The 24714-nt window shown below is 42.1% G+C and overlaps 1 protein-coding gene across 4 annotated transcripts in view; it reads right to left on the minus strand.

Annotated features, from left to right (window-relative positions):
* Positions 1-23278, minus strand: part of STAT3 (signal transducer and activator of transcription 3) — a 53629-nt gene extending 30351 nt beyond the window's left edge. The window contains exon 1 of one of the 4 annotated variants that reach the window (XM_019667061.1): positions 22998-23278. The gene's annotated coding sequence lies outside the window, so the exon portion shown is untranslated. The remainder of the gene's footprint in view (positions 1-22997) is intronic. The other 3 variants (XM_019667064.1, XM_019667063.1, XM_019667062.1) reach the window with 3 other exon arrangements.
* Between the last annotated feature and the right edge of the window lie 1436 nt (positions 23279-24714).

Here is a 24714-nt window from a genome sequence, read left to right on the forward strand (position 1 = left end):
ATGCGATTTTTCTTTGGGTGTTGGCCAAAGAAATACCTATGGCTTAAGAAATACCTATATCTTAAGAAACATCTATGTCTTAAATTAAACATACATATATTTTATCTGTTGCCTACACACTTAGCTCCTCTTTGCTGTCAGGAAAGGCCCAGTGACACAATCAAAGTATAAAGTAACAGAAATATACTTGCCCCAATTTCTATAGAAACCAGTCCTTTCAAGAAGACATTTTTAAAAGATTATGAAAGCAATAACATTCACTGTGGAAATTAAAAAAAAAAAAAAGAGAGAGAAAAAAGAACCCAAAAGATAAAGTCACCCATATCCTACCATCCCACGACCTAGAATTGCAATTGACATATTGGTCTAATTTCTTTTAATCTATCTCAAGAGTTTGTACATATTTTTTAATTTCTTTATAAAAGTTGGGATTATAGTATTTTTACAGCTTTGTATTCTCTTTTAAAGCTTATTATATAGTAAATATTTTTCTGTAAAAAGAGATTTTTAAAGCCCACAAAACAACTATTTAGTTTCTATTAGTGTTTTCATATAATCCTGCTAATCTCACTGAGGGCCACTGAATTTATTTATATTTGCAAGCTCCAATTTATTTATTCTCATTATATCACATTCTAAAAATAATAGGTAGCTGCAAACTCAAAGTACATTAGAGAGGAGAAAAAGTAAAAGACAATTAATGCTAGACAAAGACTCTCAATCTTCATGAAATGTTTACTGTATGATTAAAGGTGTAATGAATGACAGGGAGTCCACATTCAAATATTAGAGCTCTAACTATTTAACCATTGATAACTTAGCCATTCATAATTACTCTAGATATTAAGACATTGAAATTTCAAATTAAAAAAGATAATTCAAGGGCCGGCCGAGTGGCGCGATGGTTGGGAACTGGCTTGAGACGCCAGAGGGCCCTGGTTCGGATCCCATATGTGAGGGTCAGTGACACTGCCCTCTACAGCTAAGATGCTGAACAACAGCTCAACCTGGAGCTGGGCCGCTGTGAGGTGCCGGTGACGGCGTAGGCTGCAGCCCCTTGTGGCAGTGGGTTGCCATGGGCTACCGTATATAGCCAGCAGCCAGCGTGAGTGGCCAGCAAGCCCCAGTGAGCGGCCGTCCAGAAGCCGGCGACTGATCTGCCTCGCCCGGGAAGAGCACAACGATGGTGCCAACTTGGGCCAGTGAAGCAACGTCCTCCAAAACAACAGCAACTTGTCTGTTCCCCTTCCCCCAATTCCCCAGCACTGTTCCCATTCCCCCAATGCCCCAATAAAAATCTTTAAAAAAAAAAAAGATAATTCAAAATAAGTATACTTATACAATGAACATATATTTCATTGCTTACAAATACAAATAATACCTTTATGATGTTTAACACCAGATGCTTACCTTTACAATAAGAAGTCTATATATGAATCTAGTTTTGATTTCCTAGAAAAAATATTAATATTTGAGTGCCCAAACTGAACTATATTTATTGTAATACTCAAATATATTCAATTAAAAAAATAAGATTTGCTTTAAAGTCAGAAATCAACTCTTCCTTGCAAAAATGGACATTGAGAATAAGAGAACTTGAATTATAGTTCCCTACTAACGTGGCAAAACTTAATATCTGAAAGAAGGAGTAAATTACTTGGGAGTAAGGCTCGGAGAAGTGAGGGAAGGAACAGTTTTATTGACACCCTGGAGCATCCTTAACCGAAAAAAAGTGTCCTTACTATCCCTCATCCTTCTTATCTCACTTTAATTCAAGAAATAAAGCATCTTGTGCCAAGCACATTCTTTTTTCCACTCCAAAGTTGATCACTAGTCCTGCCTTTGCATAGTTATCTAATGCATACCCACAAACAGAGGGAATAAAATGGACTAGATTGACAGCTAACTTTAAGAGGCGGCGACTACCAGGAATGTGAACAGCAAAAGGGAAAGAAAAACCTAGTGCTCTGATCCATGAAGGACGGCCAGAATTTTAAAAACAAAACCAAAAGAACTACCCAAAATGTTGTGTTCACCCCGCTGTCTTTGGGGAAAAAAGATTCTGAGAACTATGAATTAGTAAGGCCTCTTATTATTTCAAATCTAATAGTGTTAAGGAATTAAAAGAAAAAATTGATGGATACTCCATACTTCTTTTGGGACAGGCACTATATTTGATCACAGGTATTTCAGATCAAAGGAGCGAGAGCCTTACAAACATAATTCCCTCTAAAATGAAAGTAACGCAGTACACATGCTTCATCAATTACTAAGTACGCAGTTTATGGTTAAAGCTGCCTGAGAACAGGTCTGACTCTAGATACAAACCACAAAACACATCAAATTTGTGCGTCATATGGCTTCCTCACTTTGTGACACTTCCACTCCCCAACCAGACACACGCCTCCAGTGCGGTGTGAGGCCAAGGACACGCGAGACCTTACACTGGCTGGGCCTGGGTGCAAACCCCGCCTGTCAATTATCAGCTATTTGTTTGGGGGACATTACTTGACTACTGAACAACAGTCTTCTGCTTCAGTAAAATGGGGGGAGTACCCCTCTTTTATAGGATTGTTGTAAAAGTTAAAAATCATAATGGGGCCAACCAAGTGGCTCAGCTGGTTAAGAGCGCGAGCTCTGAGCAACAGGGTCATCGGTTCGATTCCTACATAGGCCAGTGAGCTGGGCCTGAGCTGAGCTGCCACTGAGCTGCCAACAGGTGGCAGGATGGCTCAGCTGGTGAGAGCATGTGCTCCTAACAACTAGGTTTCCTGTTTGACTCCTGTATGGGATGGTGGGCTACACCCACCCGAAACTAAGATTGAATGACACCTTGAGCTGAGCAGCCATGAGCTGCCAACGGGCAGCCGGATGGCGACTGGATTTGGAGCTGAGCTAGCTGCGCCCTCCATAACTAAGACTGAAGGACAACAACTTGGCTGTTCCCCTTCCCCAATCCCCCAAACACTGTTCCCCTTCCCCAATTCCCCAATAAAATCTTAAAAAATAAAATCATAATGGATGTACAACATCCCTTCTATATGGTAAGCTGTTGGGTGTACCTTCCTACTGCGCTGTATTGTTCCTTCCCCCTGTGGCATCCCTCCCATCAGCATTTCTTATGCTAAATCCACTTCCTCAATGCTCTAGGAAACACAGATTAATTCCTCATATTAGTCCCGTTAAATGATAAAGTTAGCTTTCTCTGCTACGTAAAACAATGCACTTTTAGGGACTGTTGTATCATAGCCTAAGGGAGGGAGTTGATAATGCTTTGGTGTGTAATGGGACAAGGGCCGTGCAGGGAGGGTGGGTAGTGCTCTGATCAAATATCTCCATACATGGTTCACCTATGGATAGCTCCAGATCCTAAAAAGACTAAAAGTGGAAACACTGATATCCAAATAGGAAAAAAAAGATTAAAAAAATAAACTTGTTTTTAGAGGAGTCCAAACAACTAATGGTTATTACTAATATTTATATATATAGCACAATGTGCCAGACATTGTTTGAGGCACTTGACATATTTATTTATATTTCATCCTCAAAACAACCCTATGAGATAGATGCTATTTAAAAAATTTTTTTTATTGGGGAACAGTGTGTTTTTCCAGGACCCATCAGCTCCAAGTAGTTGTTTCAATCTAGTTGTGGAGGGCATTTTTTCCAGGTCCTATCAGCTCCAAGTCAAGTAGTTGTTTCAACCGAGTTGTGGAGGGTGCAACTCAGTGGCCCATGTGGGGATCGAACCGGCAACCTTGGTGTTATAAGCACTGCGCTCTAACCAACTGAGCTAACCGGCCGCCCCATATAGATGCTGTTGGGTTGTCGGAAAAGTCATGACATATTTTTTGTATTTTTCGTTGCAAAAATGTGTCATGACTTTTCCGACAACTCAATATTTTTATCCCCATTTTACAGAGGAGGAAACTGAGGCACAGTAGTCTGTTTTCAGAGTTCCACCTCTTAATCACTATGCTGGAGTGGGAGTTTTCATTGATCTTTAAGTATCCCATGAGTCAACCATGATACCAAGCCAAGGTGACCTGATGGTATTTTAACAGACATATATAGTGTTCCAATGAAAGATCTATTAGTCCTGTTGTAACTGGCCCACATCTAGAATGATGCAATAATTGTATCACAATTTAAATGGCACACTAAAGAAACAAACACCTTCAGGGTGTGAAGTATCTAAAAACTTGAACATTTTGACCACTAAGAAGACTTGGGGAGCAGGAAGTGGGGTTAGGAGAGAAAAAGCTAAATTATGGAAGTGTGGCTCTTCAAATACTTGGCGATCTGCACATGAAAGGGTAAATCATTCCAGAGCCAGAATCTGTTTCCCCATAACATCTACTCCTGAATTCTGCCCTCTTCAGTGATTCCCTCTGTATTCCAAAGGTTTCCCACCCTGGCTGCAGACTAGAATTATAAGGGCAGATACTTTTTTCAATAAATACATACATAGAGATGCCTGGGAACCAAATTGGGATTGCTGAGAGTGGGAATCAGGTTTTGATATTTAAAAGCTCCTCAGATGATGCTACTGTGTGGCCAGACTGAGAGCTTTGGAATAAGAGCAGACGTCAGGGATCAACTCTGGGTGCACGATACATGTCAGGAGCACCTAAGGGGCTCTGGGAAGCTGGTCCTTACTCCAGATGGACTGAATTATAACCTCCAAGGGTGGGGTCCAGGACGTTGCCATGAAGCAGAACACTGCAGAAACTGCATAAAGAGGCCATGGTGTGAGACGAGGCTGCAGAAGACGCCTGTGTAAGCCACACTAAGAAACGGGGCAATGGGGAGGTCTGCAAATACTTAAGCAGACAAACGACAACTTGGTTTACATGTCAGAAAGATCCCTCAGACTGCAATAATCAAGGTGAGAGATGGCAGTGGCCTGAACTTGGGTGGCAGCCTCAGAAATGTTTTGAGTGGACACCTTCCAGAGACATTACAGAGGGAGGTGTTACGTACGGGGCTTGGTGGCTGGTTCAAGGGCAAAGGCGACTCGGAGAAAGGAAAGAGGAAGAAGGGACAACCTGCCAGGCTCCTGCTGTGTTTGGTGTTCAAATGGAGGTTCAAATGCTCACCCTGGGAAATGTCACAGCAGTAATTCTGATACTGGGACAGCAACTGGGCTGGCCGGCCTCTAAAGACTATTCAGCCTATAAATTACAATCAGGTTCCATTCCCTCAAGACATGTAGGTTACTACAATCCAAGAATAAATGCTTCAGTAAAAGTAGTAAATTGATATTTAACCGGAAAAGGTCCAGGGTTTGTACTTCAGCTGACTAATAAACTTCACTGTTCCCCCCAGAGAAGGTGTCAAAGAAAATCGGCCAGAAACCTCAGAGCCAAAATGCACGTGGGCCACAAGAGCTTTGAACTGTCCCCCCACCTCTGCTTGCCTCCCGCCAGTCCAGTTTCCACACTACAGAGAGACCTTTCCAAGACACACACTTGATCTTGCTCCTTGCCTGCTTAAAACCCAGCGAATTCCCCTGCTTAAAACCCCACCTGTGACCTTGCATTGCTCTTAGTCTGACAAACAAAATATGTAATATTAAGGCACAAGAGTGTTGTGTTTAGGGCATGGATCCTGAAGCCACCGTGCCCAGACTTGAGTCCTGGCTCCACTGCTTAGATGGATGTGACCTACTGCCAGTTACTTCGCCTCTTTGTGCCTCAGTTTCCTCACCTGTAAAAAGGGGACAACACAGGATTCACAGGGTCATTCACAGAACTAAATGAGTTAAGGCATACAAAGCATTTAGCACCCAGCTGGCCACAGTGTATAAGTGTTTGTAAGTGTTATTAATGGGACCGAGGGATGGCCTGGCTAGCTAGCCCTGCCTTTCTTGCCTCAGCTGGCACCAGCCTGCTGGCTGAGCTCCTGCCACTCACTCTGTTCTCCTTTCAGCTGCTTGAAACCACCAGGGCCTCCCTCCATAGGCATGCCTTATATCACTACCACCATTGCTTGGACCAAGCACTATGACTCAATAACTTGTACTTGGAGCCACTATGCTGGACTGCCAGCTCCAAGAGGGCAGGAAAAGCCTTGGCTTCTGCTCCCTGGTGTGTCCTTCCCCCGCCGCCTGCATCCAGCACAGTGCCCCAGCTCATCAGAGGTGCTCAAAACATATGTCTCGAGTGAATAAACTGCTGGTATGAATTACTGAGTGAGCCTGATTCTCCCAGGGGAGGACACTGCATCCAGTAAGAAGTATTCTGGGAAGCAGACCGACTCTTTCAGTTTTGCTGTTTGAAAAGTTCAAGGACAATCCTTCAGTGACCTTTCCATAAAAGTAAAATCACAGCACTCCTCCAGCTCAAAAACATAATTAACTTCTCATTGTCCAATGCAAAATCTTTATCCCAATCTAAGGTTCCCCAGCTCCTCAGCCAGCTTTGAGCACCTCCAACTCCTCTCTCCAGCCTCAAGATGACTTTCAAAAATGTCCCGTCTTCTATCAAGTCAACTCATCTTCCCCTTGCCCCCACCCCCCACAGACTTTGTTCCTTTCTCACAGATATTCTGGCCTACAATGTTTTTCCCCTTGGTAGCATTATATGTCCTTCTCCTGTCAATCAATGTTCGAGAGGTTTTCCCTAACCCACATACGGTCCAATCACTGCTTTAACTCTGAAATGCCCATATTACTGACATATGCAGCTGAGGCTTTTTGTTGTTCCATCTTCTCCAACCGAGGAGAAGTTCTCTGTTGGCAACCCTCATGTATCATTCTGATTTAGAGCTTCCAACTGGGTATTAGATTTAAGACACCAAACAAACATTTCCTTTATAGTTTCCTTTCCTACATTTGCATGCACACAGATAAATACCACCTCTACTGCAAAAGTCTGTACTGAATAGTCAGTCATGGATGGCCACGAAACTCAAAAGCATAGCACCGGGCCGGCCGAGTGGTGCGATGGTTAAGAATTGGCTTGGGATGCCAGAGGGCCCCGGTTCGGATCCCACATATGAGGGCCACTGACACTGCCCTCCAGAGCTAAGATGCTGAACAACAGCTCAACCTGGAGCTGGGTTCCTATGAGTCGCCGGCAATGGCTAGGCTGCAGCCCCTGCTGCAGTGGGTTGCCATGGGCTACCATATGTAGCCAGCAGCCAGCGTGAGCGGCCAGCAACCGCAGTGAGCGGTCGTCCAGAAGCTGGTGACTGATCTGCCTCGCCCGGGAAGAGCGCAATGATGGTGCCAACTTGGGCCAGTGAAGCAACATCCTCCACAACTAGACTGAAGAACAAAAGGACAGCAACTTGTCTGTTCCCCTTCCCCCAATTCCCCAGCACTGTTCCCATCCCCCCAATTCCCCAATAAAAATCTTTAAAAAAAAAAAAAAGCATAGCACCAACATGGCAACTGCATCTAGGAAAACAAGATGAGCTCTACCCTGTACGTCTGGCTTCCTAGAATTTGGAAGTTTTTTCTGGAAAGAAGCAAAGCATCCTTCCTCACAGGAATCAGAGGCAGGCTGCCAACTTTTTAAAACCGAAAGAGGACAACCTTTAAGAAACAACTGTAGGTTGGGCAAGCAAATCGTTGTGTCAAAATTTCCAGGCTTGAAGGCAACCAAAGGGAGAAGAGCAAGTTGCCGGAAAAAGCCTGTGGGTTTTGTTACCTTGAGCCAAAGCCCAAACAAGAGTCATAAAAGCATTCACTGATCTAGAATGTCATGTAAGTTATTAATATTCTTTTAAGATAGGCAACCGAAATAAAGCAGAGGAAGGAAACTTAAATTTCTGAATCTCAATGTCACAGACCCATAACACAGATCAACACTTTTTGAAGAGAAGGAAGAACCTTTAATCTATTCAGGTCACTTTCCCAACAAGAGATATTAAGGTAATCCTGGTCACTTAGCACGGAGCAATATACAACTGGGGCTGAGAGTCCATATTCGTAGGTCCTGTGTTAAAACTCCTTCCTTCAAAGTAACAATGGTTTAAGGGCAGAACCTCAAATTCAAAGAGCATTTGTGGTGGTTGGAAAACATGGCCCCCAATTCTTTGATACTTGTCCCATTGACAGAAGGGATCTTTGTCCCCTCCCCTTTTTAATCTGGCTAAGCCCATGATCAGTCCAACCAACAAAGTATGACAGAAGTGTCAACATGCAACTCCCAAGGTTATGCCGCTTTCCACCTAGGATTCTCTTGGGAGGCTCATTCTCCAGAAACCAGCCGACACCCTGTAAGAAGCCCAAGGGAGAGAAGAGGCACTTGGTCTACAGTCCCAGCTGAGATGGGCCTTTGACTCCCCCCAGTCCAGGTATCACATGTGAGTGAAGCAGCCTCCCGATGATGGCTGCCCCCAGATGTTCCGGTCTTCCCAGCTGAGGCCCCAGACCTTGTGGAGCAAAGACAAGCCATCCCTGCTGTGCCTATCTAAGTTCTAGGCCCAGAATCAGTGAGCATCTGTGACTGCTGTTTCATACCACTAAATGTGAGGTGGTTTATTGCTTTTGGTGACCAGAACATTTTTACTCACATAGTGATGGAGTACCATCTTTATAGAGAGTCCAACTTCCATGGGAGAAAGAATTTGCTGTTTCAAAGCAACAGGCTTTGCTGTTAAAACTATTTTAATAGTGAACCTCTTCTTTCCTCTGTGCACTCACTTTCTAAATGATTCATCCAGTCCCATTTTTTCCAAATAACATGTATACACCGACAACCCCAAATTTACATCTCCAGCCCTATCTCTCTCATGAACTCCAGAGTCCAGTATCTAACTGCCTACTCAGTATCTCCACTTGGATGTCTAACAGGCATCTCAAATTTCATGTACCCCAAATTAACCCCTTTGTTAAAAACTTCTCCCAGCCAACTTCCCCTCCAGTCTTCCCTCTTTTAGCAAATCACAACTCCATTCCTGCATGTGCTCAGACTAAAAACCTTGAAAATAAGCCTTGACTGCAATCTCTCTCCTCTTCTACTTCTTCCTCTTCTTTCCTTCCTCTCCCCCCTCCCCCACCTATATTCAATCCATTAACAGGTTCTGTTGGCTCGACCTTCAAAATATGTCTAGAATGTGAGCACTTCTCACCATTTCCACTGCCGCAGTCTTCATCTCTTACCTAGACCACCACACTAAACTCCTCACTGGCCTTGAGGCTCTCACCCTGTCCCTCTAAAACCTATTCTCCATATTACAGATCCTTTCAAAATGCAAGCCAGATCATTTCATTCTTTTGCTCAAAACCCACTCAGAAAAAAATCCAAACTCCTACCATGGCTCACCAGATAATCCATTAACCCCTGGATGCCTCTCTGACCTCCTCTCCCATTGCTCTCCCTGTTGCTCACACCTGTCTCCTTTCTGCTTCCTTCTGTAACACACCATGGACATTTCTGCTCCAGGCCTTTTGTACTTTCTCTTTTTCCTGGAAAGCCCTTCCCCTAGATAGCTACGTGGCTCACGCCCTCACTCCAGTCAGGCCTCTGGACAAACGTCCCTTGACACCACTCTATCTGACACAGCACGTATACCTCTGCTGAATTTTTCTTCACAGTACTCATCACTCTCTAAGATATCATATATTTCTTTTTTGTTTATCTCCTTCCACCACCACCTGCTAGAGATGTAAGCCCCATAAGAACAAAGACTTTCTTCTGTTCACTGCTACTTTCCCAGCATCTAGAGGATGCTCAAATATTTGTCGAATACATGAACAAAAATTAAATAAGTTTTTAAAAAAAATTTGTAACATACTTTTAGCACAGAGAAAGCTATGCTAAAGAAGCTAACTAGCTTCGTATAATGGCATAAGATGATATTCCTTAAGCATAAGCTCATAGGTACAATAATTCATGCAAATTTACTGTAAGTGACAAAGCAAATATACAAAGTTTCCCAACAGAAGAACTTATATTAAAATGTAAGCCTCAAAAAATATTTTTTTTAAATATAAGGCTTTTGTCATAAAGCTAAACTGTTATATAGTAGTTATTTCTCCTTAAACTGCAATCATGATATTGGGCACCCTATTGTCATCTAAAAGAGGACATTTCATGCCATGTGCCTGTTGGTAGTAGTACTTGAGAATCTAAGAAATGATACCATAACTAAATCTGGACATGTAGACACTGAAATGAGGCATCTCATAAAACATAAAACCACTTGGATGAGTTAAGTTTATTCTGAGATATTCTCAAAGTGACAGCACTGAGGCCCAACCTAGAGTCAGTAGTAATTGCCTGCTTTTCGATGCTTTACCCTCAAGACACTTGGGCTCCGACCCAGTAACAAAAAGCATCTGTGCTGTTATTGTTTAAGAGCTCTTAAAAGATATAAAATCCAACCTCCTCACTTTATACACATGAAAATAGACCCCTGACATGAGCGTCAGGAACAACATCCAGAAGCCAGCTTCCTGACTTCGTCTAGGGGTCATTCCACCAACATGATGACTTAAGAGGCAAGGAGCAGATCAAGCCTTCAACTTTACAACTGGAGAAATATGGCTAGAGGGGGAGAAAACGTCTCACCTCAAAGGGCAAGTCATCCATCCAGGCATAAAAATAGGGTCTCAGTTGATTCTCTCTTGAAGAGTAGTATTTTGTTGTTGGGATTTTCTTTTTTTTTTTTTTTAATGTTTATCGTATTACTGTAATCTCAGGAGATAAAAAATGCACAGAAACAAAAGATATCATTTCCCAGAGGTTTTCTTTCCTTCCCCCCCCCACCCCAATTTTATTAAGGTATAATTGACATAGAACACTGTATTAGTTTTAGGTGTACAACATAATGATTTGATACATATTGTGAAATGCTTACCACAAAAGTGAACACCCACCAATTTGCATAGTTACAAAGGTGTTTTTCTTGTGATGAGAACTTTTAAGGTCCACTCTCTTAGCAGCCTTCAAATATACAATATTGCTAACTATGGGCACCATGCTGTCCATTACATCCCCATCTCAGACATTTTGTAGCCAACCTGTGACATCTAGAAGGCCACCTGTAGAGGTGTCATTGGTACATGGAACATCTGAGTGCCTCTTTACCAGGTGCTTTGCCACGCCCGGGGGGGACACAGAATTGCAGAATTCATAGCCCCTATCAAAACCAAGAGGAACGCAACGCTCTAGGCGGTACCCCTGGAACATAACTCCAAGATAACAAGGTGACCGGTGCTCCTGAGAGTCGTGTAATCTGGTCCCTATTGTGAAGGAAGGTAGTTTTGATAGAAAAGCAGGCATATAACAAGATAATTACATGAAAATGGAATGGTGCCACACGAGAAGGCAGATACTTTACAAGGTATAGTGGATCGATGGGAGACATGGTAATGCTACTGAGGAAGAGGCAGCCAATCCAAGTAGAGGGGATGGCACGTGCAAACACAGGGGTGCTCAAGAGAACATGGCATAGATCTTCTGGTTACACATGACCCAAAAGTCTACGGAAGTGATGGTAAAGCTGGGGCAATGGGTACAAACCCAACAAGGGCAAAGAATGGGGAATGAGATGACAGTGGACAAAAGATAGCAATAAAATTCTGGAATCCAGAAAGTGGAGAGATGGTAACTGACCTAGCACAGCTGAGAAAACTGAACAATAAAGGCCTGTGGAAGGGGTTTCCAAGCAGAAGTATGTTGTATGCCCCCCAAAAGCTCAAAGTTGGAGGTGGTAGATATGGTTGAAGGCAGGGATGAAAGGTTTAGCTGAAAACAGAAGAATTGGTTGAAAAATCTACGAAGAGCATTTAGATTCCCCAAATAACTACCTCTCTCCAAACCCAGCAGGAGACAATACTTGTTGTCTAAAGAAAGCTAAATCTGGACTTGGGGACACAAGACACAGCTAAAACAATAGACTAGGCGAGAAGATACATACATCAGCTCCCAGGACCCTGGCAGCCAGGGCCTCCCCCAATCACTCCACAGTGAAGCCCAACATACAACAAACCCAAGAAGCACATAAGACCATTCAACTTTAAGAACTACTAAAGTTTTANAAAGTATCCTGGTTTATATTTCTACAAATTAAAATTTTTTTACAGTAGCATGTATTTTGTAAACAGGACAAAAAACTTGTTTTTAATGACCTCTGAACCCAAGTTTTAACAGAAGAGAAGGGATAAAAGTTGTGCCTCCATAGCTTCCTTTACCCTCAGTTTAGTTCTCCTAAATTAAGAACTTCCACTTAAAGCTCCCTGAAAGCACTAAGCTGTTTTAAGCATATATGTTCTCCTGTTCCCTTGGCCTTGAATGCAACTGTTGACTGCTCAACTTTAATTCCTATTCACCCTACAAAACCCTACTCAAGAGTTCCCACCGGATAAGGGCCCTGTAAGATAAAGCCTTTTTCTCACCCCGTCAATCTCTTCAATCGGACATTTACTAAGAACTTAGGTTTATGGAGTCCTTACTGTGTGCCTGGCTTTACGCTAAGCATTTTACCTGCATTATTTCACTGAATTGTCAACAGCCCTAGGAGACAGGTAGTGTTATCCACTCCTCTTACAGATAAGAAACCTGAGGCTCAGATTCTGACTAGGAAGTGGCAGATCCCCATGCCAATCCCAGATTTGTTTGACTCCAGAGTCTGAGCCTTAAACCACTATTCTGTCGTCTACGTTACCCTAAGTCCATACTGACACAGCACACCCCCTGGTCCCCTCCATGCCTCCAGTCCTGTGAAAACAGGGACCATGTTTCACTAAACTTGGATCCTGCCTCGCACAATAACTGGCTCTTAATATATAATATGTTTGCTGATCTGAACTAAGAGTTATGATCATCCTAACATGATAAATGAGAACTGACCATAACAGAAACTCATTCTACCATATGCTATTATTCCCTTTAAAAATTGGGGTCATTGCAAACAATTTACCGCCAAAGTACCATCTGGCCATCCTGACTAAAGTGCACCATAGTAAGCCCAGGTTCCTAGCAACAAATATGNCCATTAATCCAGACACACACTGGGGTTTCATGTAATGAGGTAGCTAGACATCTCCCCAGAATTAAAGTTTAAGTTTATGGGGGGAAAAGTGCACTCTGTTTACTGAAAAGCTACATTTCTACACAGTATGTATATTATGGTTAAAACATTAAAAGTATATATTGGGTTGTCGAAAAAGTCATGACGTATTATTTCTGTTTTTAGTTGCAAAAATGTGTCATAACTTTTCCAACAACCCAATATCTACAGATTTATTCATTTGTGCCTGAACACAAATATGGTATTTACAACACTGTTTTCTGTCTTTAGATTCTGCAAATAATTTATGCCTATTATTAGAAGATTAATTAAATAAATTATAACATCCATAACCTAGAATATTACTATGCAGGCCTTTAAAACATGAGGCAGATATAAACATATTTACATGGAGTGTTTCTTAAGATAAAGTGACAAAAGCAGGATATGGAGTTATTGTGTATAATTTGCTACAATGTGGGGAAAGTAAAAACGAAAAAGAATATATTTGCATGTGTACACATGAAATTACTCTGAAAAGATAAGAAACAGGTAATTAGCTGTCCCTGGGGAAGAGAGTTCAGAGGACAAGGTAAGACTTCCCACTTACCACACACCTTTTTGTACTGATTAATTTAAAATTTTTTGGGCTAAAATTTTTCTTTTACAATTAAAACAAAACAAAAACTGGAGTCTGGGACTAAAAAACAAAACTGATAGATTCTTGCTACAAATCTGTGGTTAAGACTCGCATTCATCTTTCCTAGGGAAAGGGAAAACAGTTTAATCCAGAGACCGTAGGCATCTTCTCTGTTTCCCACCTCCAGTCGCATTCCCCATTACTTGGAAAATATTCTACTGGATATAAAGAACAGTACTCTCATTTTAAAGCTCAGGGTAAACTGAGGTAGAAGCCTATGAAATCACACAGCTGTATACAGGACACTGCTGACCCAGGACACCTCATATATGTCTACAGAAACAGAACTTTCTTCTTTTTTTTTTTTAAATAAACTTTTTAGAGCAGTTTTAGGTTCAAAGCAAAACTGAGTGGAAAGTACGGAGTTCCCATAAGCCCCCTGTCTCCCAACAGGCACAACCTCGCCCACTATGGACATCAGGCACCAACGTGGTACATTTGAGAAACGGGAATCTTAGAAGCCTCCATGATTCTTCCACATAGCTATTAGGACCCTAAAGTGTCCCATATGCTTCTACCCACTAACAGTCCACTCTTATTTATGCACTGTGATGCAAAGGGACAATACCACAAGGAATTAAGAATAAATATTGACATTTGGCTTCAGACTGCTTCAATTATTCCACCTGCTCCTATGCATTAGACAGTTACCATCCTAATTATGTTTTAGTTTGGTTAATATTTCAATAAATTTGCTTTCCCTGAACATATTGATAAAAAGAGGCCCACATGCAAAGCAGGTTTGTCAGGCAGTCAGTCTGAGATTAAATATTTATTGTGTCTAAACCACAAGTAGAAAAAAATTCAAAGGCCGACTATTTTAATGCTAACTCGATGTAATATTGCACTTTGGTTTCTAAGAGAGGTAATTACACAGCTAATGTCTGGGTTTTGAGGTTTTGGGAATTACATTTGGGTGGACTGAGGGGGGAAAGAAGGGGAGAAAAAAGTAAAAGTCTAATGCTTTTAGATTGTCAGAAAAACAGTGTTCGCTAAGCAGCAAAACAAAATTAATATTAGGAAAAACATGCATTTTAGCACATTTTCACCCAAGCAAGTGCTCAAATTCAGACTCAAGTCCTCTAATTCTTGTAAGAAGGATGAGAGGTCAGGACACCACAAACTAATAAAATCAATCAACAAAGCGGGAAAAGAGGTGGTTAACACCAGACAAGGGTTTTCCTAAATTAGGCTCACCTTCGATAATCTAAATCAGTTTTCAGAAATGCCTTCTACAAAAACTACCCAAAGATCCCCCTAATAATTTGCACTCCTCCTCCACAATAGGGAAGCCATTTATTTACCAGAAGGTTTACTTTCTCTTTCAAGCTCTGCGGGCTTCCTCCTGCCCCACATACGACCAAGAGACCTTTCCTTTCCAGCCTTCCCTGATCCCAAACGAGAGCTGGTGTGCGAGAACCTGTTTCACGGAGAAGCTGAATGTTTCTTCACCACAAGACTATTCTGAATACAGGTTCATTTGCAAAGGAAAGTTACAGGACAAGAAAACTCGACTCCAATGAAAACATACACATACACACGTACACACACACACACAGATGAAAAGGGACAAATACCTCCCAGCCTCATACAGAGCATTCCCTCCGCCTCAGCCCCAAATTGTACGCTGTCACACCCTCCTAGTCCTCCAACTTTCAATATTATCTGTACTTTTTATGTCATAAAGAACTCCAAGGGACTGTTCGAATTCCTAAGTGGCAATAAATGTTTAATGTGTTGAAAACTGCATAAAAGAAATGGTCTGCAATCAGAGGTTTTGGAAGATGCAGAGAGACTTCTCACCTGGACATTTGTGCAAACAGGAATTTTCGGTTTGCCTTGCCTATTCCTTTTGCGAGATGGCCTCCCTTTCCTCCTCCACAATGTAAATCCCCCTGGTCCCTCTTCATTTAGTTTTTTCCTTTTAGGTGAGAATCTCCCAATTACTCCTTCTTTCCTTTGGATCATTAATGGCTACTGTGAATCATAACTTCCCTGACTGTGTTGTTAGACACTGCAGTTTTTAATAATATTAATTATTAGCATTCAAGTGTTACCTCTCTGCCAGGCACTGTGCAAAGTACTTCATGTACATTATCTTGCTTAATACACACAACTCCTCTCTTGCGTTTCATGGAGAGAGAAACTGGAACCCAGACAAGTTCAAGTAACTGGCTCAAGGTCTAATAGGTGGTAGAGGGAGACTAAAGCCCAAGGAGTCTGACCTCAGAGCCCATTCTTTCACCTCCTTCAGCAATGGTGGACCATAAATCCCTCACACACACCGCCCAGACGTTGACATTACAGTAATGGTTATCATAGAAAAGCTCCAAATGGAAGTTCCTTGTCCGGTGTAGTTAAAAAGTCAAAGGTCAGGTAAAAGCTCACTGATAAGAAAAGTCGTTTATTCTTATGGATGGGGGGTAACAGAAAGGCGAACCAGATAATCCAAACCTTATTTTATTTGGGGGGACAGATTTTCCTTCCTTATTATTCTTTTTATTAGGCTGTNAAAAAAAAAAGAAAGTTTTAAGGAGGAAAAATTAAATGTATCCAAAATACACAAAGAACTCTTAAAACTCTCTCAAAAATAAGAAAACAAACCCAGTTTAAAAAATAGGCAAAAGATCTGAACAGGTACCTCACTAAAGATATACAGATGGCAAAAAAGCATATGAAAAGATGCTTAATCTCATGTGCCATCAGGAAACTGAAAGTTAAAACGAGATACCACTACACAATTATTAGAATGGCCCAAATCCAAAACACTGACAACACCAAATGCTGGTGATGATATGGAGCAACAGGAACTCTCATTTATTGCTGGTGGGAGTGCAAAATGGTACAGACACTTTGGAAGACAGTTTGGCAGCTTCTTACAAAACTAAATATACTCTAGCAATCACTTTCCTTGGTATTTACCCAAATGAGTTGAAAACTTATGTCTACACAAACCTGCACAGAAATATTTATAGCAGCTTTAGTCATAATTGCCAAATTTGGAAGCAATCAAGATGTCCTTTAGCAGGTGAATGGATAAACAAACTGTATTACACACAGACAATGGAATGTTATTCAGCAATAAAAGAAATGAGCTAGCTATTAAGCCACAGAAAGACATGGGGGATTCTGAATGAACGTTGCTAAGTGAAAGAAAGCAATCTGAAATGGCTCCATACTGCATGATTCCAACTCTAGGACATTCTGGAAAAGATAAAACTATGGAGACAGTAAAAAACATCAGTGGTTGCCAAGGGTTGGGGGAGGGATGAATACGTGGAGCACAGGGGATGTGTAGGGCAGTGAAACTATTCTGTATGATACTGTAATGGTAGATACATGTTATTATACATTTGTCAAAATCCATAGCATGTACAATAGAATGAGCTCTAAAGCAAACTATGCACTTTAGTTAATAATAATGTATCAATATTGGCTTATCAAATGTACCATACTAATGCAAGATATTAATAATTGGAGAACCTGGGGGAGATAGAAAAGGAGGCATCAGGAAACTCACTGCACCTTCTGCTCAATTTTTCTATAAACCTAAAACTGCTCTAAAAATATATAGTTTATTAATATTTAAATGTATGAGCTAACCTTTATGCAAAATATTTTTAAAAGATAAATCTGACCCATAAAGTTTAATTTACATTGAAGATGAAAGATGAGCTATCTCCCCAATTAGACAAGCTTTCTATGAGTCTTATCAAAATGAGTAATATACTTTAAAAAATAAATGACCTTGTTGTACGTCATAGTTCTAAATGATGTAAGCACTCTTCAGAGAACAGCTGATCTTATCCATTAACATCCACACAACAGAAGGTTAAGAAAAGACCCAATTACTCATGAAATTATAACCTAACAATGTGAGTGAGGTAGTGGCCATGACTTAGAAAGAAAAAGAATAAATACTTAGAAAATAATGAAGCAACACTATTCCAGTTTGCATTGGGTGTAGCTTATCATCTAAATTCTAAAAATCCCACCTATGCAGAACCTGGCCTGAAGCCTGAATTGCACCATTGGATTTTTCTAGTCAATCACTCAACCAAAGAGAACCCTGAATTGGCCACATAATGTAACAATCCTATCAAGTAGCTGGTTATTCCTACTTTACAGATAAGAACACAAATGTTAAGTGACCAGGCAGATAATGGTAGAGCCAAAACCAAACTTGGAGTCTTCAAACTCCCAGGCCAGCAGGGTCAAATTATCTGTTTTTAAGTCTTATCTCTGCTGTGAGATCTCTGACAAGTAAAATTCTCTTTGAGTTTGTTATACAATTATAAGAAGATAAGAAAATGAGAGCTTTACTCATTTTACATGTAATAAATTGAAGTTAACATTGTAAAGACAAGTCTGAAACAGAACAACACTTCTTATAAAATTTAAAGACAATTCTTTACTTAAAATTGTCTATTTAAAGACAATTCTTAAATTGTGTTTAGAAAGGAATCCAAGCAGTCAGAAAGTCTTAATATGATCATAGTATCAAACACAAACAAACAAAACAGAATGAAAAGTATTTCAGCAAAGTCATGATTGTTTTGATAGTCATAATCCATCTTTGATTAATATTTAGGTCCATAAATATCAAGAAGAGTAAAGAGAATAAAAACAAACCTCCAAAGCATTTTCCCTTGGTAGACTACATGTCTACTCTACCATTTACCTTTATCTCCAAATGATTTGTAAACCCTGTGGATTAATCTGAAGAAGACTCCATAGTTTATGGTACTTTAGAGCAGCCATTTCTCAAACCAAGGACCACCTGCATCAGAATACCTGGCTGCCTGTCAAAATGACCCTGCATCTACTAAATCAGACTCTCTGGGGTAGAACCATTGAATCTTTCTTTTCTTTTTAAAACAAATACCCACCAGGGATTCTTATGTCAAAGGTTTTACACCAGCAGGTCTCAAAACTTTTGCTCTCAGCACCCCTTTACATCTTTAAAAATTGAGGACCACAAAGAATTTTATGTAGATTATATCTATTAATATTTGTATTAAATATTAAAACTGAGAACATCTTTAAACATCATTCATTTTAAAATAATAAACCTATTACATGTTAACAAATAACACTTCTATGGAAAATAGCTATGCTTTCAAAAAAAAAAGTGGAAAGAGTTGTTAAAGGCATTGTTAAAGGTTGGATTCTCATATCTGCTTTTGCATTATATCTATTGTAGGATGTTGTTTAGGTTGAAGTATATGAAGAAAATTTGGCCTCCCACGAGTTAGAAAAGGGAGGACTGTGTCTTACTAGCCTTTTCAGATAATTTTGGATATTATTCTTTAATACTACACCAAAACTCNCTCCTTACTCAACTCATTCGCCCATTTTTTTATTAAAAAACAATTCAATCTGGAACCAAGGGCAGGGGATAAGAGTGGTGAACAGGACAGACAGGTCTCTGCCCTCCTTGGACAGAGAAAGATAAGTAAACTAGGAAGATAATTAGCACTTGTGATAAGAGCAGTAAAGATAGGGTAGTGAGTGACTGAGGTCAGGTTGGCATACTTTAGATAATCAGGGAAGGCATCTTGGAGGAAGTAACTATTCTGACCTCCAAAGGAAAAGAGACTTTTTTATGTTAAAATCTCAGCTTTGACTTTCTAAGACCAAAAAGACAGCGTAAATTAAAATCTTAAAATAGGCAGGCCTATGATCAGGGATTCTTTTAGGAGACTTGGCAGTTTCAGCTCCTTACCAAGACCAAGGCCTCGTTTCCTGCCTAGAGTGGCTGTTAAACTAAAAATCCTTAGTAGGCCCGTCCGAGTGGCTCAAGAGTGTGAGCTCTGAGCAACAGCGGTTCGATGCCCGGCCCAAGCTGAGCTGCTGCTGAGCTGCCAACAATGGCACAGCTAAAGAAAAAAAAAAGAAAATCCTTAGTAATGGAGGTAAGTAAATCCATTTCCCACTCACCCCCTCACCCCGACCCTGTTATAGGCTGGCTTCTTCTCCCTTTTTTGGTAAGATTCCATTTGATTTTTGCCTCTGAAGATTTTCCTGATCTTCTTAAGAGCTCACTCAGTTTATCCAACATTTCTTGGTGTTTTGTACGGGAGGGGTTTCAGGGTATCTAGTCTACCACAGAGTGGGGACAGAAATCGGATGTGACAATTAAAGGAATTTAAAACTTTAGAGGCAGAACCAATAGGACTTGATGATAACTTCAAGAGAAGCAGAGGTAACNTCCACAACCAGACTGAAGAACAAAAGGATAGCAACTTGTCTGTTCCCCTTCCCCCAATTCCCCAGCACTGTTCCCATCCCCCAATTCCCCAATAAAAAATCTTACCAAAAAAAAATCCTCAAAAAATTAAAAAAACACTTCTGCACTTAATCCAAAAAATCAGGACACATCTCTTTGGATGCTGGCCCAGCTTATAAGGTCAACCTCAACGACAACTCCAGTAGTTGTCATTTTTACTTTGTACAAATTAGCCAACTCCAGGCACATGCCTGACATATGGTAGGCACTCTGTAATTAAAGACCAGTATTCCGCCTTGAAAATCTTTAAAAGCTTCCCCTACAAAAAGTCAAAACTGAAAATCCTTGGTCTCACATTCAAGGCCTCTTATAAGTAGGCACTCCTTCTCCCCTACTTAGCTTCCAAACTACCAGGATTTTTTCTGTGTTGTACCACCATACCTCCTCACCCCTAATTATTTATACCTACCAAATTCCAACCATACCTTGGGACCCAGATCAAATCTCTCCTTTGGCAAGAAGACTTCCTAGACAATTCCAGGTCTCGTAACCTCTCCTTCCTCTAAAACCTCTAGCGTTTAGTGCAACACTCTCCAATAGAACTTTCCAAGGTAACATATATATTCTATGCCTGTGCTACATGTTTTTTTGTTTTTGTTTTTTTTTAATATACAATAGCTTGTTGGACAGCACAGGCTTAACAAAGAGACCATCATCTCTTTGAGGAAAACATGTTGCATTGTATGTATGAATAAAACATTAAGTCACCTCAGTAGACTGCAAGTTCTGTGAACAAGGCATCTTATCTTCACAGCAACTTTCACTAAGTTGCAAAAAGTAAATATTTGTACACCACCTCTGAGAAAACCATGTGAAAATGTGTTGGTCTGTGTCTGGAATAGTCACTGCCTCTGCCCCATCTCATATCTGAATGTCAAGACACACAAAGGCAGGGAGGAGAAAGCAAGTTTTTGGAGACATACATGACCACTGATCAAGCCACAGGGCACTTTGGTTTAAATAACATTTAGGTCATGCCTATCCTTCACCTACAAGCTTGCCTAAATAAATATCTCTTTGCATTAGCAAATAGCTAAATTCTGATGGTAAATTATGCTGACTAAAAAGTTAGTTACTTCCCAAGTTAAACAGAGCAGTTAGACAGAAAAATAACCCTAGCAAACCCTATTTGTACTTTTCCCCCCTGTTTATTACGTATCTCCTATGGGGTCTTACAGCCTACTGGTGGTATTTCACTGTCCAGGTGTATGTTAGAATTTCACTGACAGGTTTCCCAACAGGGCCTACACTCACTCTACATCAAGACCAAGTACTTAAGTATAGATAGTCAAAAGAGCACAAAACATACAAAAGGTGTGAGTTCCACCACTATGGCAAGTATCTTGCTCCTTTGGCCTCAGTTTTCTTACCTACAAAATAGGATTAATGTTACAGGAACTATCTACGCTTTGTGGGTCAAGTCATAACTGTGAGTATTTCTAAATGATTATTCTTCCCAAAAGAACTATGCATAAAACTAAAAGATTCATAAATTTGCTAGTGGTTCTTGATGGAGGGTGTGCAACAAATACAGAGACTAAGATCAACCCTCCCACATCTTCTACAATTTTTGTTTTGCAGACTTCTTTCCCCCATCCCACTATCTGAGCAAAATATCTGAGCAAAAATTCTGCTAGTACTCTAGCAGATTCTGCTAGTAGTACGCTGGCACATGTAATAAGGAAATAAATGTGTTGACTCAGGGAACACAGATGTTTAATATAAAATAAAATAGAAGATTGGCTCAATCAAGTCATAACAGTCTAAATCCAAATCGAAAAGATTAGATGCTTTACTATTCTGATTTATTCAAACCAATGCTTTATCAGCACAGCCAGCCTAAAAGTTACAACCCATTCACAGAATATACCCTTTAGATACACACAATAAAACCCAGCAGATACATATTATGTACATTTTTAATAAGAAAAAGTGTGTCAACACCATACACCCACTTGATACAAACACAGAGGGATGTGTACTAAACATGAAAAAAGGAACGTGGGTGAGTGACAGTATGAAGTCTGCTAACTTAAGCCCAACCACACCCCCCAAACACAGGTAAAGTTTGCACACATGGCTTCACCAAGGCCAGCCTGTCTTTGTTTCCCTCTCCTCTGCATTTACCCAAGATCTTGGCTCTGAGACAGAAAACTCCCACTCTCGATTGGTGCATTCTGCCCTATGCAATTAAGCAACACCACAATCCAGTAAACGCAAGGGCTCAATTATTTATCTTCTGGCCGAGTTTACCAGGTGTTTATAAAAGAACAATGTCAAGGAGAAAAGAGGCTTATTTCTCTCTAGAACTGGCTTGATTGGGGAGGGGGGGGGTAATTTTGTTTTTTTAGAAGGGGGAGGGGGAGGAGGGAAACAGGGCTTAACTTAGAAAAAGACAGGAGGGAATTTAGAAAGAGTACACACGACTGCCAATTTCCCTACAGGAAGCTTGATTCTTATGCAATAATCCTACCCACAACCAACCAGCTCATGAGGCTGTAGGGGGAAGACACCTATTCTTACCTCCAGAGGGGCACAGCTGGCCCCTAAAGGAGTGAGAACACCGCAAGGCCGAGGAAGTGGCTGGGGGCGGGGGGGGGGCTCTTCAAACCCCCCACCACCACCTCCCCGTGATCTCCGCCGGCGTGACAGTCGCTCCTGTGGCCAGAACGTCCCCGGAGCCCCAGCAACCAGGAAGTCGGGGGGCTGTCCCTCACTCCTGCCACCCCCACCCTAGAGTGCTTTCGCCCCCACGGTCCTCCCCCTCGAGCCCATTCTCTCTTACTCGGCGCCTCCCCTTTCTGCGAAGAACGAAACTTCCTTCCAGCGCCCCCTGTCCCTTCAGAGGCCCGCTCCTGTCATCCCCAGGAGTTGTCCCTTCAGAGCGATCCTCCGTGTCTCCTCGTATCCCTCTACCCCACTGAAGTTTCGATCCACAACTCCCCCAAACACCCCAGAAGCTCCCGGTCACTTCGGTGCCCCCGGGGTCCCCAGGCCTGGGAGCCGTAGGGGGAGCACGGCCCCACCCTTCACCCCCTTCACCTGTTTCTCCGGCTGAGACCCGACAGGCCGGGGTGCGCTTGCGCCGGGGTGCGAGCCGCGGGGCTCTCTCGGGCCACTGGGTCTCTCCTAGCAGACGATGAGAGCGATCACTGTGTCGGGGTGCTCGTCAAAGATCCGGTTCGGGCTCACTCCCTCCGCGGCGACGTCGGAACCCAGGCTCTCCCAGCGTACGCCGCCGCAGCTCCGGAAACCTCTGAATTACAGCCCCTCCAGCCAATCCCCGCCCATCCCCAGCCTGGCCGCGACACGCCGTCCTGCATAATTCATGAGACGGCCAGTTTTCTCCACCACCCAGAGGCCCTGGTGCATGTACCGTACCCGAACCCCCACCCACTGACCAATGAGGAGAGCTTCTGGGAGGAAGGGCGGGGTCACACAAAGCTGTGAACGCCCCTTGATGGCTGTTCCAAAGGCTTAGTGCTCCTCCCTCCACAACAGCAGGGGAATTGCCGAGGTCTCCGGCACAGAAGCTCGGGGGGAGGGAGGGAAGATGCCCGGAATGTCCTGCTAAAAACTCAGCTGAGTTCCTGGCAGTGCGTGACGTCAAGACACTTTAAATGCCCCTGATGCGGCTCTCGTCTGCCTGCTCTTCCTTTTCCCGGCCCTTGACACCACGTGGCGGCGAGGTTGGGAGTCACTAACCACGTGGGAATCAGTTAGACAATCCTCAGGTATCGCCAGATCCTCGGGGCCCAACGCCTCAATTGGGTTTTCTGGGGACAGCAAAAAGAACATGGGTGACTCCTGCCTGCTTTGAGCTTCAGTTTCTGTGTGAGACGGGGCACACACACCCGGAAATATGACGTGGAAATAGAGTAATTACTAGAGTGCGTGGGGAGAGGGTAATGGATTTAACCCCGTTCTCCGTTCGGTGGCTTTAAGCATCAAATGCCACCGTTCGCACATTGGCCAGTTCACGAGAATGCAGAAGACAGTACATACGAAGATTGACACGTATACATATTTTTATGCTTGAGTTGAAATAGTTGAAATTGCATGCCTTTTTTTCTACTCCTAACGCGCACGCAAGTTTTACTGTATTGAAGCCAGTAGTTTATAGGAAATGAAGACATTTTAGCTTACATAATAGAGGATGTACTTTGCATAGTGGAGTAGTGTGTTTGTGTGTGGGGGGGGGTGGGTGTGTGTTGATACTATCAGGTTTTTGGTTTTTTTTAAATAACAGCTATTAGTATTTGTGTTTGTTGTGTTTGTTTAATACAAAGGGGTATAAAGATGAAATCTTAAAAGGGCCTGTTATGTTACTACCCAGATAACCCCTGATGACAGTTTTTTCAATTAAACTAATACATATTCATGGTTAGAAATTTCAAACAGTTCAGAAAAGTTGAAAATTAAAAATGAAAACCTCAGGGCCGGCGGAGTGGCACGATGGTTGGGAGCTGGCTTGGGATGCCAGAGGGCCCCAGTTCAGATCCCACATATGAGGGCCAGTGATATTGCCCTCTACAGCTAAGATGCTGAACAACAGCTCGACCTGGAGCTGGGCTGCCGTGAGTCGCTGGCGACGGCGTAGGATGCAGCCCCTGTGGCAGTGGGTTGCCATGGGCTACCGTATTTAGCCAGCAGCCGCAGTGAGCGGCCATCCAGAAGCCGGTGACTGATCTGCCTCACCCGGGAAAAGCGCAATGATGGTGCCAACTTGGGCCAGTGAAGCAACGTCCTCCACAACTAG

The sequence above is a fragment of the Hipposideros armiger genome, unplaced genomic scaffold (assembly GCF_001890085.2).
Source record: "Hipposideros armiger isolate ML-2016 unplaced genomic scaffold, ASM189008v1 scaffold_482, whole genome shotgun sequence".
NCBI classification, from domain to species: Eukaryota; Metazoa; Chordata; class Mammalia; order Chiroptera; family Hipposideridae; genus Hipposideros; species Hipposideros armiger.